The 18,812-nt window shown below is 47.4% G+C and overlaps 1 long non-coding RNA gene and 1 pseudogene across 2 annotated transcripts; one reads left to right on the forward strand and one right to left on the reverse strand.

Annotated features, from left to right (window-relative positions):
• Positions 1-3,057: 3,057 nt before the first annotated feature.
• Positions 3,058-10,012, forward strand: LOC129483140 (uncharacterized). Of its 2 annotated transcripts, XR_010120766.1 has the most exons (3): positions 3,058-3,466; positions 3,559-4,439; positions 9,701-10,012. It is a non-coding gene; the product is annotated as an uncharacterized lncRNA (long non-coding RNA). The 2 variants fall into 2 exon arrangements; XR_008657911.2 differs by having other exon boundaries at positions 3,058-4,439.
• Positions 6,524-6,637, reverse strand: LOC129483607 (uncharacterized; annotated as a pseudogene).
• Positions 10,013-18,812: the final 8,800 nt, after the last annotated feature.

The following is an 18,812-nucleotide window of genomic DNA, read 5'->3' on the forward strand; positions in this document are numbered from 1 at the left end:
GCGCCCGCCACCACGCCCGGCTAATTTTTTGTATTTTTTAGTAGAGACGGGGTTTCACCGTGGTCTCGATCTCCTGACCTCGTGATCCGCCCGCCTCGGCCTCCCAAAGTGCTGGGATTACAAGCGTGAGCCACCGCGCCCGGCCGACCCCAACTCTTAATACTGTCGTATTGGAGATTAGGTTTCAACGTACGAATTTTGAGGGGATACAAAAGTTGTGACCATAACAATGATCAAGCTCATATGCTTCTTATTCTGACCAAGGATCTGGTGGAACATGTTTGCAGCAGAGGCCTCGGGTCCTGAAAGAAATAAATCTGCCAGGCCCAGGACTAAGTACTCTTCTGCCAGAATGTATGCTCTCTGAAAGAAATTTAGGAGAATGCAAAGATAAGCCACAGACTGGTAGAGAATATTAGCAACAAACATATCTGGCACAGGGCTTGTATCCAGAGTATATAATGAACCCTCAAAATAAGATAAACAGCCCAACAACAAAAAAAGGGCAAATGACTGGGTGCAGTGGCTCACTCACGCCTGTAATCCCAGCACTTTGGGAGGCCGAGACGGGCGGATCACGAGGTCAGCAGATCAAGACCATCCTGGCTAACAGGGTGAAACTCCATCTCTACTAAAAATACAAAAAAAAAAAAATTAACCAGGCGTGGTGATGGGCGCCTGTAGTCCCAGCTACTCGGGAGGCTGAGGCAGGAGAATGGCGTGAACCTGGGAGGCGGAGCCTGCAGTGAGCTGAGATCACATCACTGCACTCCAGCCTGGGGGACAGAGCAAGACTCCGTCTTAAAAAAAAAAAAGGGCGGGGGGGGGGGGGCGGCGCAAATGATTTGAATAGGCACTTCACCAAAGAAAAACATAAAAGGATGTCAAAAAGCCCATGAAAGGCTGGACACGGTGGGTCATGCCTTTAGTCCCAGCAGTTCAGGAGGCCAAGGCAGGAGGATGGCTTGAGCTCAGGAGTTTGAGACCAGCCTGGTTAACATAGCGAGACCCTGTCTCTACAAATAGTTTAAAATTTAGGCCGGGCGCGGTGGCTCACGTCTGTAATCCAAGCACTTTGGGAGGCCGAGGCGGGCAGATCACGAGGTCAAGAGATGGAGACCATCCTGGCCAACATGGTGAAACCCCATCTTTACTAAAAATACAAATTAGCTGGGCGTGGTGGCGCGAGCCAGTAGTCCCAGCTACGTGGGAGGCTGAGGCAGGAGAATCACTTGAACCCGGAAGGCAGAGGTTGTGGTGAGCCAAGATCACGCCACTGCACTCCAGCCTGGGCAACAAGAGCAAGACTCTGTCAAAAAAAAAAAAAAGAGAGAGAGAGAGAATTACCTAATTCTCTTAGATTTTAGTTTATGTATTTATCTTTATTTATTTATTTTTTTTTTGAGGCAGAGTCTTCTCAGTTGCCCAGGCTGGAGTGCAGTGGTGCAATCTCAGCTCACTGCAACATCCTCCTCCGGGGTTCAAGAGATCCTCCTGTCTCAGCCTCCCGAGCAGCTGGGAGTACAGGCACGAGCCACCCGGTTAATTTTTCTATTTTTAGTAGAAATAAGGGTTTCACTATATTGACCAGGCTGGTCTCGAACTCCTGACCTCAAGTGACCCACCCACCTCGGCTTCCCAAAGTGCTGGGATTACAGGCGTGAGCCACTGAGCCTGGCCTTGTATATTTAGTTAACAGTGCTGGGCACACAGTAAGAAAACAAAAAATGTTACCTACAAAAAAGAAAAAAGAATCCTACCTCTGAGTGCAGTCTCACCTGAATTATTTCCCTCCCACCCCCACCTCTGGGTTTGTTAAGTCATTCTCCCCTCCCACAGGATCTGCACCACTGTTCCTCGTTTATCACACTCACTTGTTACACAAGTTTTTAACGTTTGGGCAGCTATAAATTCCTTTGACAATCTAAGGAAAGCTACACCATCCCCAGGAAAACACACGTATGCACGCACACACACACTCTTAGGTACAATTTTGGGGTGCCCATAGAACTCTAACACTAACCTGCCTTTTTAGATCTCTGAGTTAAATGGACATTAACGTCAAAGACTCCTTACTCCTTTGGAGCAGCAAACCTCAACAGGTCACAGGAGATTCCCAGAGCAGATCCTTACTGCAAGGATCAGAGTCCAAACGAGGCTTCACCAATCTGAGCTCATCTGAGATGTAAATTGCATTTCTCCCAGGCGGGGAGAGGACTCTCATTGTTCCTTCCTGACTGCATTTTTAGAGCTGACCCTTCACCCTAATGGGGGAAGGGCGCTACGGGGATGAGGGCAGGGAGGAGGCCGGTTACCAAATGAAAGAATGGGGCTGCAGGAGATTCTAAGATCATTTATTTATAAACTTCTGCAGCTCTGCTAACCTACGTGCTGGTGATTTACCTCACCTCTGTCTCCCAGTTGGTAATCAACAAACCCATACTACCAAAATGACCTGTGCTTCTGTAAGAGCAAGACCGGCCAGTATAAAGGTGGCAAATAGCCTTGTCACTTCCCATAAGTTCTGTAATCTCCGTGAGCTTCCATTTTGCCTTTAGAATGGGAATAATAAAACAGACCTCATACTTTTGTGTGAAAGCGAGGGAACCGCAAATCTCCTGCCCCTAGTAGCACCAATAATTGTTAGCTGCTGCTTCTTAATATTACATAGCACCTGGAAGGATGATGGGCCTGCTTGCTAAAGCTGGTTGTGAGTTTGGGGTCGGCTTGGGGAGAAGAGCAGAGTGCAGGGAGCTTCCTGGAACAGGGCCTGTCTGTCTTACACTTTCACTCTAGACAGCCCTTTGCCGTTTTGGTGTCCAGGAAAAATGCCCCAGATCTTCAAGGGCTTCACTGTCCCCTTTAACTAGGATTCAGATGCCCTCATCCACAGACGGTTCCGTCATAAAGCCAAAAATGATTGGATTCAAAGGATCTGAAAGACTGGTCCAGCCCTTTCTTTATTCTGATTAGAAACAGCCCCAGAGGTGACGTGATTTGCCCAAAGTAGCGCAACTTCCTGGAATGAGAAACCAATCCGAAGATTTCCATGTCGGCGTTCTTTCCGCGGTGATCGGGTTACCTCCCAGACCGAGGATTTGCTTTTGAAAGAAAAGGAGAGGTCACACGGGAGAGGCATTGAAGGAAAAAATTACTTGAATTTGGCAACTGCTTGTGGTCGGGGGGATGAGAGGTGGAGGGTGATAAAGCGCCCCCTCACACACACACACACAAATAATGTGAACAGTGTTAAATTGCTTTACTTTAGGAGATCATGGATTTTCCAGAGGGGCTGAGAACTTACCTGTTTACCCAGCCAAGTTAACAATACTCTGCATTGTTTACCTAACGCAGAATAGGTACTGAATAACTACTTGTCGCACGGATGACTGCATGACCGGATGCACCCCATTCCATCATAGAGTCAGATGAGGATTTGCAGAGCCAAGACCCACCTGGGAGGCATGTAAGTCCCTTCCAGTTCTTCTCAATTATGGCTCTGCAGTGAGTATCTTTTGTTCATAAATTACTGACTGCACATCTTGATTATTTCCTCAGGATATTTTCCTAGAAGTGGGATTACTGGATTGAAGGGGATGCACATATTTAAGACTCTTGATTCCGAACCCCTCCAGCACTATAAAAATGAGTCCGCTTCCCAGAAAGCTAGCCCAAACAGGCTATTATCAGGCTTAATTTTTATTTTTTATTTTTGTGCCCTCTTGATAAAACAAAAATCGTGTCTCGTTTGGTTTGCATCTCTTTGGGGACTAATTAGATCGAGATTGAACTAGTTTTGAAGAAACACTCTAAGGAGTCCAGAGAAATCCTGTGTGGGGCAGGAGATCCACGAAACGAGGCACATCCCGCCCACTGAGGTGAAACCAAAGGGCGTCTATTGTTTGGTGTGATTTAACCTTAAGACGGAAACATCTGAGCCTTGCTAGAGAGGCTTCCCCGGAACAACGGCTGGGGGCGGGGAGCTGTGACTTATCAGCTTCCCTATGTTTATTTTCATTTCCTGATGGAGAGTAAATCTTATAAACAAATGAAAAACCTGTGGACTTACCTTTAAAGACTACAAGGAAAAGGGGAACTGGGCAAGCTATTGCAACTCAAAGTCGTGGAAAGGCAGGATGGGGAGTGGGGAATTTAGAAAGATGTTTCCAAGAGATGGCAGATAGGTCTCTGGGGGCCTGTGGCCAGCCTGGAGAGGGAGAGACCGAGCTAGAGGCTGTGGAAAGCTCTAGAGGCTTCGTACTAGAAAGGCTGCTGTTGGTGGCAGAGCTTACATGGCCAGGGATCCCCAAGGACCCGGAAGGGGTTTTTAATGGACTTTTGAGAATCAAAGTGAACTGCCAGGGACAAACAAGAGTGGTGAGGAAATGGAAGCAGTCATACAGCTCAGGCTGGAAAATTGCTCTAGGAATGGCAAGAAGGTAGCTGTGGTGTTTTCCAAGAGAAGAGGGTGGTGGTCAGCTGGGAGCTTTCCTTGACTATGAAACAAGGAAGACTCCTCCCCCATCCAGAGCCAGAAGCTGTCCCTGCTCTTCACTTAAGCACTGGGTTCTTTTACAAATCGAACCCAGGAGGATGACTGATTTACACGTTCATAGACAATTTTATTTACTAATCTAGCTCTCACTCTCAACTAAATTTATAGTCCTAATTATAGTCATCAGCATTTTCTTGATAACAAACCTACAGGATTTTTTTTTTTTTTTTTTTTTTTTTTTTGAGACAGTTTCGCTCTTGTTGCCCAGGCTGGAGTGCAGTGGTGCAATCTCAGCTCACCGCAACCTCCACCTCCTGGGTTCAAGTGATTCTCCTGCCTCAGCCTCCCGAGTAGCTGGGATTACAGGCATGTGCCACTACACCTGGCTAATTTTGTATTTTTAGTAGAGAAGGGGTTTCTCCATATTGATCAAGCTGGTCTCGAACTCCTGACCTCAGGTGATCCGCCCGCCTCGGTCTCCCAAAGTGCTGGGATTGAGCCACTGTACCCGCCCTACAGGATGTATTTTATAGTTGTTTTTTAAAACTTTGTAGAGAGTTTATTTTCTTGATTGCTTTAAGTTCCCTATTAAAGTCTTAAATTTAACAATTGGCTTCTAACAGTTTAGTAATCTATGAATATTTTGTACTGCTTTATTTATTCTAAAAGGGCTTAAAGTCAAAGAAAAATGAGTATTTCTTTTTTTTTTTGAGACAGAGTTTTGCTCTTGTTGCCCAGGCTGGAGTGCAATGGCGCGATCTTGGCTCACCGCAACGTCTGCCTCCCGGGTTCAAGTGATTCTCCTGCCTCAGCCTTCCGAGTAGCTGGGATTACAGGCATGTGCCACCATGCCCGGCTAATTTTGTATTTTTAGTAGAGATAGGGTTTCTCCATGCTGGTCAGGCTGGTTTCGAACTCCTGACCTCAGCTGATCCACCGGCCTCGGCCTCCCAAAGTGCTGGGATTGCAGGCGTGAGCCACTGCGCCCAACCAAAAAGTATTTCTTAGAGGTTTAAATGAGTGATGTCTAAACCCTTTGAGGTGATGGATATGTTAATTACCCTGATTATATCATTACACATTGTATGCCTATATCAAAATCTCACATGGTACCACATAAATATATGCAATTATGATGTGTCAATTAAAAATAATAAAAGCAGAAAACTCCAAATAAAATGTTTAAAAGGATTGTCACACTTCAAAGTCACTTGGCACATTAAAAAATCGTTTTTCCTGCTTCACCCTTGAGAGGTTAATTTTATGGAACTGGGGCAAACCCAGAATCTGTTTTTTTTGTTTTGTTTTGTTTTGTTTTTTGGAGACGGAGTCTCACTCTGTCGCCCAGGCTGGAGTGTAGTGGCGCGATCTCGGCTCACTGCAAGCTCTGCCTCCTGGGTTCACGTCATTCTCCTGCCTCAGTCTCCCGAGTAGCTGGGATTACAGGCTCCTGCCACCACGGCCGGCTAACTTTTTTGTATTTTTAGTAGAGACAGGGTTTCACCGTGTTGGCCAGGATGGTCTCAATCTCCTGACCTCATGATCCGCCCGCCTCGGCCTCCCACAGTGAGCCACCGTGCCGGCAGAATATGTATTTTTAAAAACCACCCAGGTGATTCCTAAATTGCTGCTACAAAGACCAATTTGGGGAACTTGTGATCTAAATGCTTATCTATATTTTGTATGTTTGTTTTTTTCAAAATGAATATAAAAAAACGTGAGACTGGGCACAGTGGCTGGCGCCTGTAATCCCAGCACTTTAGGAGACTGAGGCAGGTGGATCGTGGATCGCTTGAGCTCAGGAGTTCGAAACCAGTCTGGGTAACAGAGTGAAACCCCGTCTCTACCAAAAATACAAAAATTAGCTGGGCACAGTGGTGCATGCCTCTAGTCCCAGCTACTCCAGAGGCTGAGGCAGAAGAATCCATTGAGCCCGGGAGGTGGAGGTCGCAGTGAGCTGAGATCACGCCACTGTACTCCAGCCTTGGTGATAGGAGTAAAACACTGTCTCCAGAAAAAAAAAAAAAAAAAAAAAAGGAATGCTTGATGAATTTGTGTGTCATCTTTGTGCAGGAGCCATGCTAATCTTCTCTGTTACCGTTCCAATGTTCCAATTTTAGTATATGTATGGCCGAAGCAGGCACTTTGTTTTTTAATGGTGTTTGGAAGTGACAGTTTTAATTTTTTTTTTTTTTTTTTGAGGCGGAGTTTCACTCTGCTGCCCAGGCTGGAGTGCAATGGCATGATCTCCGCTCATTGCAACCTCTGTCTCCCAGGTTCAAACGATTCTCCAGCCTCAGCCTCCCAAGTAGCTGGGTTTACAGACACCCATCACCACATCCAGCTAATTTTTGTATTTTTAGTAGAGACAGGGTTTCACCATGCTGGCCAGGCTGCTCTCAAACTCCTGACTGCAGGTGATCCTCCTGCCTCGGCCTCCCAAAGTGCTGGGATTAGAGGCGTGAGCCAGTGCATCCAGCCTTTAATTTAAAACATTTTTAAGTAATGGAGGCCAGGTGTGGTGGCTCACACCTGTAATCTCAGCACTCTGGGACGCTGGGGTGGGAGGATTGCTTGAGAATCAGGAGGTGGAGGCTGTAGTGAGCCATGATTGTACCACTGCACTTCGGCCTGAGCAACAGAACGAAAAATAAAATAAATATAATATAAAATAGGCTGGGTATGGTGGCTCAAGCCTGTAATCCCAGCACTTTGGGAGGCTGAGGCAGGTGGATCACAAGGTCAGGAGTTCAAGACCAGCCTGGCTAATACGGTGAAACCCAATCTCTACTAAAAATACAAAAATTAGCCAGGCATGTTGGTGGGCACCTGTAATCCCAGCTACTCTGGAGGCTGAGGCAGGAGAATCACTTGAACCTGGGAGGCAGAGGTTGCAGTGAGCGGAGATCGTGCCACTGCACTCCAGCCTGGGCAACAAAGCGAGACTCCATCTCAAAAAAATAAATAAAATAAATATTAAGTAATGCTTTGCATTCTGGAAAACTTTCCTTTTCTCCTTCCTCCCCACCCACAGTGGGCTGCAACTCACTAACCTCCTTTCCAGTTCTTACCTAACCGACTGTGCCGTTCTCAGTACCTGAAGCTCTCTTCTGGCTTCCTGTGATTCCTGGCTTTCTCCTCTCCGCTCTGGCAACATATTTTTGACTTTTTTTTGTGAATGACAATTGGCAAGACTTTCTTCCTTTACTATCTTTCAAAGCAAGCACTGTTGCTGCGTAAGGTGTCCTAGAAACTCTGGGAAAGGGTCCCAGGGCCATGTTAACTACTCCCATCACTGGCGTCTGGGTGCTTGGATTCTCAAGTCTCCATCTCTCACCATTTCTTTGAGAGGCTTTCCAGATCCCCGCATGTCAACTGCCTACTAAGCATTTATTCTCAGATGGCCTACAAAGCACCTCAAACTCAGTATTTCTCAAATATTAAGTTCCTGTCCATGTTTGCCCTCTGTGCCTCACAGCTTAGAGAATAGCTCCTCCCAGTTACTCAAGCCAGAAACCTGCCGGTGTCCTAGTCATTCATCTAGCACCACTGTCCTAAACACTGGGAATACCAGAGACTACAAACAAGAACCCCTGTCCTCATTGAGCTTATGTTCCAGAGGAGGAAGACAGACAAGCATTCAGTTCCTACACCCAGGGACGCCAGCTCTGCAGCAGCGCTGCCGCCAGCCATTCGGCTTCTCCAGCACCTCAGTTCAATCCCCCCACCTGCCGCACCTGCCAGCTGGCCTTCCTCTGCTCTTTTACTCTCTTCAATCCATTCTCCCCACAGCAGTGATAACCTTCCTTCTTTTCTTTTTTTTCTTTTTCTTTCCTTTCCTTTCTTTCAGATATAGTCTCACTCTGTCACCCAGGCTGGAGTGCAGCGGTGCCATCTCGGCTCACTGCAACCTCCTCCACCTCCCGGGTTCAAGCGATTCTCTTGCCTCAGCCTCCTGCATAGCTGGGATTACAAGCACCCACCACCATGCCCAGCTAATTTTTTGTATTTTTAGTAGAGACGGGGTTTCACCGTATTAGCCAGGATGGTCTTGATCTCGTGACCTCGTGATCCGCCCACCTCAGCCTCCCGAAGTGCTGGGATTACAGGCGTGAGCCACCGAGCTGGGCCAGCAGTGTAATCTTTCTAAAGCCAAATCTTCACTGTTAGCCTCCAGCTTTAGGATCTTCATGCTTTTGCACGATAAAGTCCAGCCTTGCAAACCCGGGTTAAAAGATGGTACAAGTTCTGGGCCCTGCTGGCCCCTCCACGGCACTGCTCGCCCTCAGGCAGTGCTCTCTGTGCAGCCGTACTGAGTTACAGCTGTGGTATACTGCACTTGCCGTCCCCCAACTCCCTCCTGCCTCCCTGCCTGGTGAACTCCTGTCATTCTGTAGGTCTCAGCTTGGATGCTGTGACAGGGAGCCTCTAGAATGGCCCCCAGTGACCCCTACCTCCTAGTAATCCCTTTCCTTTGAGTGAGCTGGATTTACAGATGCAATTTTGAATAATAGAACCTTGCTGAAGGGATGAGATGTCACTTCTGAGATTAGGTTATATAAAGACTGTCACTTTTTTTCTTTTTTTTTTTTTGAGACGGAGTCTCGCTCTGTCGCCCAGGCTGGAGTGCAGTGGCGCGCTCTCGGCTCACTGCAAGCTCCGCCTCCCGGGTTCACGCCATTCTCCTGCCTCAGCCTCCCCAGTAGCTGGGACTACAGGCGCCCGCCAACACGCCCGGCAAATTTTTTGTATTTTTAGTAGAGACGGGGTTTCACCATGTTAGCCAAGATGGTCTCGATCTCCTGACCTCGTGATCCGCCCGCCTCGGCCTCCCAAAGTGCTGGGATTACAAGCTTGAGCCACCGCGCCCAGCCAACTGTCACTTCTTTCTTTTTTTTTTTTTTGAGATGGAGTCTTCCTCTGTCACCCAGGCTGGAGTGCAGTGGCACGATCTTGGCTCACTGCAAGCTCCGCCTCCCGGGTTCACACCATTCTCCTGCCTCAGCCTCCCGCGTAGCTGGGACTACAGGCGCCCGCCATCACGCCCGGCTAATTTTTTGTATTTTTAGTAGAGACAGGGTTTCACCATGTTAGCCAGGATGGTCTCAATCTCCTGACCTTGTGATCCACCCGCCTCGGCCTCCCAAAGTGCTGGGATTACAGGCGTGAGCTACCGCGCCCGGCCGACTGTCACTTCTTTCTAAGGGCTCTTTCTCACTTGGATGGTCTCCAGAAAGTCAGCTGCCATGTCATGAAGTGCCCTGTGAGAAGGACCTGTAAGGAGGGACAGAGGGAGGCCTCTAAATGACAGCCTTCGAGGAACTGAATCCTGCTGGTGACCACGTGAGGGAGCTTGGACTCCAGTCCCCCAATGTTGAGGCTTCAGATGAGTTGGCAGCCCCAGCTGGTGGTATGACTGTAACCTCCTGAAACACCTTCGGCCAGAAAGCATTCAGCTAAACCACACCACAATTTCTGACCCAAAGAAATTGTGAGATAATAGACATTTCTTCTCTTAAGCTGCTATACCTTAAGCTAATTTGTTACACAGCAATAGATAACAAATACTACCTCTGGACCCCTGCCTGCCACCATACCAAATTCCATGCTCTGAGTTCTAGTCAATGGTGTTTCCACCTGTCATGCCCAGCCCTTCACTGCTAGTATTATAATGAGGGCTTGCCCACATCTCTGCCCCCAGATGGCAGACTCTGTACAGGAAAGAAGGAAGGAAGAGGGGGAAGTCACCACTTTCTTTCTCAAGACTCTGAGTCTCTATTCGGCTGCTGGCCACACGTCTATACCCACAGTGTCAACAGCGCCTGGCCCCAAAGTGCAGCTGCAACTTCAGGAAGAGACTCAGGCCAGCCAGAGCCAAAGCTCTATGGCAGCCACCTTCCTCCACCTCCTTCTATTACACTTCCCTCCACCTCCCTCCAGCTCCTCAGTCTTTTCAGCTTCCCCTGACCCTTGAGCACCTGGCAAGCACACACACACACAGGCACATGCAGGTGTGCACGCAGGACACCAGCCTACAGCCTCCCTCTATCCAGAGGAGCTAGGCGGAGTCACTCCTCCCTCCTCTCACACACACCCTGGGGCCACGCTTCTGTGGCTTTTCTGAATGAAAGGGGAGGGGACGTGGGGGTGGGGGAAGCTGTCTCTGCCTTTGAACTGCCCAGTTCCTCCATCTTTATTTCCAGCTAACCACCGAGTGCCTGCAAAAAACAAAACAAAACAAACCAGAAAAACTAAAAATGGAGCGCAAGCGTCTCTTGCTGCTTTCAGTGTCTGGACAGCCAGCACACAGGTCACTCACTCTCCCTGCCGAAACCCTGAGGTCTGAGGAAGGCCTTCTTCACGCCACCTCTGGGCACCGCCTTTGGCTTCCGGGAGCCCCCCAGGCACTTGCCTGGAAACGGTGGCTCTCATTCACTCTCCTGTCCCTCGGTTCACCATTGCACTGTGTCCTCCTGCTGGCCCTTCTGTTACCCTGTACCTGCTGTACGCTACCACGGTGGCCGGGGTCCTCACCACCAGGAAAGCAACGTCCGCCGTGTCTCCCCCACTCCTGAGTCCAACCCTTCAAGTGTATGGTGCTGAAGCAGGGGGAGTGAGTGTTTGAGAGACGTGCCTGGGTCTGAACTCACCTCTATTGAAGGAAAACAAAGCTCACTAAGATTGCACCCTGTGGTGTGTGCTTCTGTTCTCTCCACCTACTGTCAGCACTCTCAGCAGTTTTCCTCTTGGCTCTGCCTCCTGCAATTACTTTCTGCTCAGCTGCTTGCTGTTGCTAAGAAGGGTTATGCCCATCAACTGTGCTGTAGACATGCAGTATTGTGATGATGGGAGGGACATGGCTTGGAAGGTGGCTTTAATTTAATTCTGCCACTTAGGATATTTGGCCCTGGGTGTGTTACCTGATCGTCCTGTGCCTTATCCTCTGCGTCTGCTAATAGACCGTTTCCCAGGGTTGTGCAGAGATGAAATTAAATAAAACCACACACACTACAGTGCATGGAATGTACTAGGTGTTCAATAAATGTTTCCTTTTCTTTTTTTTTTTTGAGACTGAGTTTCGCTCTGTTGCCCAGGCTGGAGTGAAATGGCACGATCTTGGCTCACTGCAACCTCCGCCTCCCGGATTCAAGCGATTCACCTGCCCCAGCCTCCTGAGTAGCTGGGATTGCAGGCACGTGCCACTATGCCCAGCTAATTTTTGTATTTTTATTATTATTATTTTTTGAGACAGAGTCTTGCTCTGTTGCCCAGGCTGGACTGCAGTGTCGAGATCTCGGCTCACTGCAAACTCTACCTCCTGGGTTTTAAGAAATTCTCTGCCTCAGCCTCCTGAGTAGTTGGGATTACAGTCACTTGCCACCATGCCCAGCTAATTTTTTGTATTTTTAGTAGAGATGGGGTTTCACCATCTTGGCCAGGCTGGTCTTGAACTCCTGACCTCGTGATCCACCTGCCTTGGCCTCCCAAAGTGCTGGGATTACAGGCATGAGCCACCACGCCCGGCAATTTTTGTATTTTTAGTAGAGATGGGGTCTCACCATGTTGACCAGGCTGGTCTCAAACTCCTGACCTCAGGTGATCCGCCTGCCTTGGCCTCCCAAAGTGCTGGGATTACAGGCGTGAGCCACCATGAGCGGCCACATGCTTCTTGTCTTGTGTTTCAAAAGGACTTTAAGGCCAGGCACAGTGGTTCATGCCTGTAATACCAACCCTTTGGGAGGCTGAGGCATGAGGACTGCTTGAAGCTAGGAGTTTGAGACCAGCCTGGGCAACATAGCAAGACCCTGACTCAACAAAACTCTTAAAAAACCAAAAGCATTAGCCTGCCATGGTAGCATGCACCTGTAGTCCCAGCTTCTCTGGAGGCTGAAGTGGGAGGATCACTTGAGCCCAGGAGTTGGAGGCTGCACTGAGCTATGATTGCACCACTGAACTCCAGCCTGGGCAACAGAGTGAGACCCTGATTCTAAAAATAAATAAATAAATAAAAATAAAAGGACTTTTAACAATCCTTGTACTTTTTTATTGGAAATACGCATATAAAGCAAAGAAGATTTTGAGGTCTAGCTGATAAAGGGCCACATTCAGTCTTTTATTGGTTTTTAATCTGACTTACCCTGCTGTGCTGAGTTAATGCTGTGGAAAACAGCTGCTCAAATGCCAGAGGAATGGATGTGCCTGAACCTGCCCCTGACTCCCAGGTGGTAAAGTGTTTTTCATGTTTGTGTTCAGGTCTCTGTGCCTTTGCTTTGGCCTCGCCACGATGGAAGGGAAGTGCCCACATCATAGGGAGCACACAGAATATGACGGCTAACGTGCTACATCCAGCCTGCCATCATCCGCAGGGGTACGGCGTCATTGGATTCACATTTATCATTCAACTTCCAGATCAACAAACGCTTGTCTTCATAAATTAAGTGCATCCACGTTTCTTTATATTGTCCACAGCAGACACGGAGGATCAGTAGCAAATCATGGATTTCAGTGGTCTTTTCAAATCAGTCAAGTTTAGGTCTAGTATGTGCTAGTGCCTAACTCTAAGCATAATAAGAATAGGAGCCAAACACATTATGTTGAGATTTTTAGAAATTTAAATCAAGGTTGAGTGCGGTGGCTCATGCCTGTAATCCCAACACTTTGGGAGGCCGAGGAGGGTAGATCACTTGCCGTCAGGAGTTGGAGACCAGCCTTGGGCAACATGGTGAAACCCCATCTCTACTAAAAACTACAAAAATTAGCGTGGTGGCGGGCGCCTGTAATTCCAGCTACTTGGGAGGCTGAAACAGGAGAATTGCTTGAATCCGGGAGGTGGAGGTTGCAGTGAGCCGAGATCACTCCAGCCTGGGCGACAAAGCAAGAATCTGTCTCAAAAAAAAAAAAAAAAAAAAAAAAATTAATTGTAATAGTTTCTACACACACAGAAAATCCATTATTACAATAGTTCAACTTTTTCTCAACAATGTGAAAAACTACCATAGTTCTGTAAACCAAGGTTTAATCAAGAGCAGATCAAAATTCAGTTCTGAAGTCTACATACTAACTTCTTGATAACATAAACAGGAAGAGGTATAAAAGGCTATTTTGGGCTGGGCGCAGTGGCTCACGCTTGTAATCCCAGCACTTTGGGAGGCCGAGGTGGGTGGATCACGAGGTCAGGAGATCAAGACCATCCTGGCTAACATAGTGAAACCCTGTCTCTACTAAAAACACACACACACACACACACAAAAATTAGCCAGGCGTGGTGACAGGCACCTGTAGTCCCAGCTACTTGGGAGGCTGAGGCAGGAGAATGGCGTGAACCCAGGAGGCGGAGCTTGCAGTGAGCCGAGATTGCGCCACTGCACTCCAGCCTGGGTGACAGAGCAAGACTCCGTCTCAAAAAAAAAATAAATAAATAAAAGGCTATTCTGACAGTGGGAGAGGCAATTTAGCATTTTATAAAGCTAAAATCAGCACTTCAAAGAACACTGCAGAGGGGCTTCTACTCTCAGCTAGTCTCCAGGACCATGTCTGAACTTGCCCTCCACCAAGCCATTTAGAGTTGTTTGCCAGTTAAAATGATAAATACTAGTCATCACTTATAATAATTGGTATGGCACTTAAAGAAAGCAAAATAAAGTTGTCAGAGAAGGAGGCTGGTTGGGTTTGACTAGTTGCTCAGACAGTATTGTGTTGCTTTATTTAGGTCATAATGCCCAAATTCTCAGCTTTGGAGGGCCCCAACTCTCCTATTTCGCTAGGATAGTTGAGGTGATCACTCAGGCTCACAGAGCTAACAGTAACCAAACTCCTAAGAGACAGATGTGCAAGCCAGGTGCCAATTGGTAGTTTTATAGTAAGAAATATAATGCCAAGAGGAGCAGATGGTCAGTGCGGTCTCCCTTATGGGAATAGATGTGAGACAGTGGGAAGACAGAAGTTAAACTAGAGTAATGGAAGTCAGAGACCAGCAATTCTAAGTTTAGGACCTCAGAAGGCGAGAAGGCCTTCATTACTGTGGTAAGTGAAAATTCAGGTTACAATATAGGATGTACAATGTAACCCCAGCTTTATTTAAAGGTGATAATACAGCCTGGCCAACATGGCAAAGCCTGTCTCTACTAAAAATACAAAAATTAGGCCGGGCATGGTGGCTTATGCCTGTAATCCCAGCACTTTGGGAGGCCGAGGCGGGCAGATCACGAGGTCAGGAGTTCGAGACCAGCCTGACCAACATGGTCAAACCCCGTCTCTACTAAAAATACAAAAACTAGCCGTGCATGGTGACACACGCCTGTAATCCCAGCTATTCAGGAAGCCGAGGCAGGAGAATTGCTTGAACCCCAGAGGTGGAGGTTGTAGTGAGCCAAGATCGTGCCACTGCACTACAGCCTGGGCGACAGAGCGAGACTCCGTCAAAAAAAAAACAAAAAAACCCACAAAACCAAAAATTAGCTAGGTGTTGTGGCACATGCCTATAATGTCAGCTATTCGGGAGGTGGAGGCAGGAGAATCACTTGAACCCAGGAGGTGGAGGTTGCAGTGAGCTGCACTCCAGCATTGGTAATGACAGAGCAAGACTCTGTCTAAAAAATATAAATAAATAAATAAATAAATAAATAAGGTAATCATAAGCCTGAAAAGCATATATAATAATGAGGAGGGCAGTTATAATCTCTGAATAAATGGCCTATGAGCAGTTTTTCTTTTTCTTATCCCCACTTTATTTTTTCTTTTTTTTTCTCATCCCCACTTTAAAAATAATTTCTATAGGCTGGGCGTGGTGGCTCACGCCTGTAATCTCAGCACTTTGGGTGGCCGAGGCGGGCAGATCACGAGGTCAGGAGTTCAAGACCAGCCTGGCCAATATGGTGAAACCCCATCTCTCCTAAAAATACAAAAATTAGCTGGGCGTGGTGGCAGGCACCTGTAGTCCCAGCTGTTCAGGAGACTGAGGCAGGAGAATCGCTTGTACCTGGGAGGCAGAGGTTCCAGTGAGCTGAGATCTCGCCACTGCACTCCAGCCTGGGTGACAGAGCGAGATTCTGTCCAAAAAAAATTAAAAAATTGTTACAAAATAATTATGAGCACCAGTTAAGGTAAGCAAATAAAGAGAAACTAAATGTCCAGCATTAAAGACTTTGTTAAATAAATCATGAAAATCTATATGGACTGTTATGCCATCATTAGAACTCATGTTGTAGAAGAGTTTTCAATGCTTGGGGAAGTAACTGTTAGTATTTATTAAGTTTTATTGGAGGCGGGCTGCAGTGGCTCACACCTGTAATCCCAGCACTTCAGGAGGCCCAGGCAGGAGAATTACCTGAGCCCAAGAGTTCAAGTCCAGCCTTGGCAACATAGTGAGACCCCATCTCTACAAAAATAAAATTAGCCAGGCTTAGTGGGCACACCTGTTGTCCCAGCTACTCTGGAGGCTGAAGTGAATTACTTGAGCCTGGGATGTCGAGGCTACAGTGAGCCATGACTGTGCCACTGCATTCCAGCAGGAGAAACAGAACAAGATCCCATCTCAAAAGAAAAAAAAAACTGGCTGTGTGTGGTGGTTCACGACTACAATCCCAGCACTTCGAGAGGCTGAGATGGGTGGATTGCTTGAACCCAGGAGCTCCGGACCAGCCTGGGCAAATGGCTAAACCCCGCCTCTACTAAAAATACAAAATTTAGTGGGGTGTGCTGGCGCAGCCTGTAGTCCCAGCTATTCTGGGACCTGAGGCAGGAGAATTGCTTGGGCCCAGGAGGTCAAGGCTGCAGTGAGCCATGATCACACAACTGCACTCCAGCCTGGGAGACAGAGCAAGACCCTGTCTCAAAAAAAAAAAAGTTTTATTGGAGCACTGCCATGCTCATGCATTATATATTATATATTATATATTGCCTATGAAATGCTTTTTATTTTGCTACAATGGCTGGCACGAGTATTTGCAATAGTGAGTAAAAATATTTACTGCAAAGCTTAAAATATTTACTATCTGACCCTTTGCAAAAGTTTGCCAAGGCTGGGCATGGTGGTTCATGCCTGTAATCCCAGCACTTTGGGAGGCCGAGGTGGGCAGATCACCTGAGATCAGGAGTTCAAGACCAGCCTGGCCAACATGGCAAAACCCCATCTCTACTAAAAATACAAAAATTAGCTGGGTATGGTGACTTGCGCCTGTAATCCCAGCTACTCGGGAGGCTGAGGTAGGAGAATCACTCGAACCTGGAAGATGGAGGTTGCAGTGAGCCAAGATTGGGCCAGTCTCAGTCCTGGGTGACGGAGGGAGACTCCGTCTCGGAAAAAAAAAAAAAAAAAGTTTGCCAAAAGTCCCAGCTGAGGTTTCGTACTGTTTATAATAGTGACATGAAGAAGGCTTTTATTTTATTTTATTTTATTTTATTTATTTACTTTTTGAGACAGAGTTTCGCTCTTGTTGCCCAGGCTGGAGTGCAATGGCGTGATCTCAGCTCACCACAACCTCCACCTCCCAGGTTAAAGTGATTCTCCTGCCTCAGCCTCTCTAGTAGCTGGGATTTCAGGCATGCGCCACCATACCCAGCTAATTTTGTTTTTTTAGTAGAGACGGGGTTTCTCCATCTTGGTCAGGCTGGTCTTGAACTCCTGACCTCAGGTGATCCGCCTGCCTCAGCCTCCCAAAGTGCTGGGATTACAGGCGTGAGCCACCGCGCCCGGCCTAGAAGGCTTTTATTAATCAGTTAAAGTTGCCATCTCCACCTTTGTCCACACTCCAGAACCTTCCTTAGGCACTCAGTTGTCCTCCTTAACTTGTTTACCTTCACGGTTATGGCTTGTCCTGAAAGAGAGCGGATAGGAAGTTAATTTTATGTTTATTATTCTTTAGCGGCAGAATCCTGCTATGTTGCCCGGCCGTAGTGAAGGCTACTCACAATCGCAGTCACGGTTCACTGCAGCCCAGAACTCCTGGGTTCCTGCGATCCTCCCACCTCAGCCTTTCAAGCAGCTGGGACTACAGGCACGCGCCACCGTGCCCAGCTTTGGCAGTACACATTTTAAAGTGCATTCCAGGTCTCGTATGTTCGTGTTTATATATTTAGGTTGGTCCAAAAGTAAGTGTGGATTTTGCCGTTAGTTTCAATGGCAAAATAGCTCAGTAATATATTTTGTATTTAGCTTCCACAACAATCTCAAGACAGTGCTATGGTGACCCTAGTTTTACAGATGAGTACACTGAGGCTTATAAAACTTAGTTAATTTATTGGAAAAGTTTACAGCTTAGGAAGCGGCAATAATAATAATTTTCTGTAATGTGTTCAGTACGTGTTCTCACCACACACGCTGCCTCTGTGTGTGCCTCTCATGCTGTTTCACATGCTTTGTTTATTCTACTCTAGATGACCCTTGGTCACTTCCTGTTAGGGGTGGGCCCTCCGATCCCACAAAGAAATCAAACATCAATTCTACACCAAGATGAATAGCTAATTCTCTGCTTAACATGTACTAATGGGTCAACGCTAACCTCAATTACCCATTTGACTCCTCGGCAACATTTTAATCCCAGTATATTTTAACCCTATTTTTCTGCGGCGTACATTGCGGCCTTTGTATATTTCAAATGGGAGACTATTGGTGGATGTTCACAGTGGCAAGATAGTGCAATGACAGGTTGAGGGGACTTTCTATTTAGACACATGTGACTCCACTAAACTCACACTATGTAGACATTCACCTTTCCAAAGGGCACTCTTTTTTTTGTTGTTGAGATGGGGTCTCACTCTGTCGCCCATGCTGGAGTGCAGTGGTGCGATTTCGGCTCACTGCAACCTCCGCCTCTCGGGTTCAAGAGATTATCCTGCCTCAGCCTCCCGAGTAGCTGGGACTACAGGTGCGCACCACCATGCCCGGCTAATTTTTGTATTTTTAATAGAGACGGGGTTTCACCACGCTGGCCAGGCTGGTCTTGAACTCCTGACTTCGTGGTTTGCCCACCCCAGCCTCCCAAAGTGCTGGGATTACAGGCATGAGCCACTGCGCCCGGCCCTCAAAGGGCACTTTTGTAATGCTGTGTGCGTTCAGTTATACAAAGTGAAAAGTATTTTTTCCTTTGTACTTATGTATTTGGGTACCTCACGTTGACTGTTGATGACAATTCATGGCAAACTAAAGACCCATAGATAATGTTAAATTCAATGACAGCAGTTTCTAATTTTTCCTTAGAGACGGAGGTCTCGCTCTGTCGCCCAGGATGGAGTGCAGTAGCCTGATCTTAGCTCACTGAAGCCTTGACTTCTGGGGTTCAAGTGATCCTCCTGCCTCAGCCTCCCCCATAGCTGGGAC

Source organism: Symphalangus syndactylus, chromosome 5, assembly GCF_028878055.3.
Source record: "Symphalangus syndactylus isolate Jambi chromosome 5, NHGRI_mSymSyn1-v2.1_pri, whole genome shotgun sequence".
NCBI lineage: Eukaryota > Metazoa > Chordata > Mammalia > Primates > Hylobatidae > Symphalangus > Symphalangus syndactylus.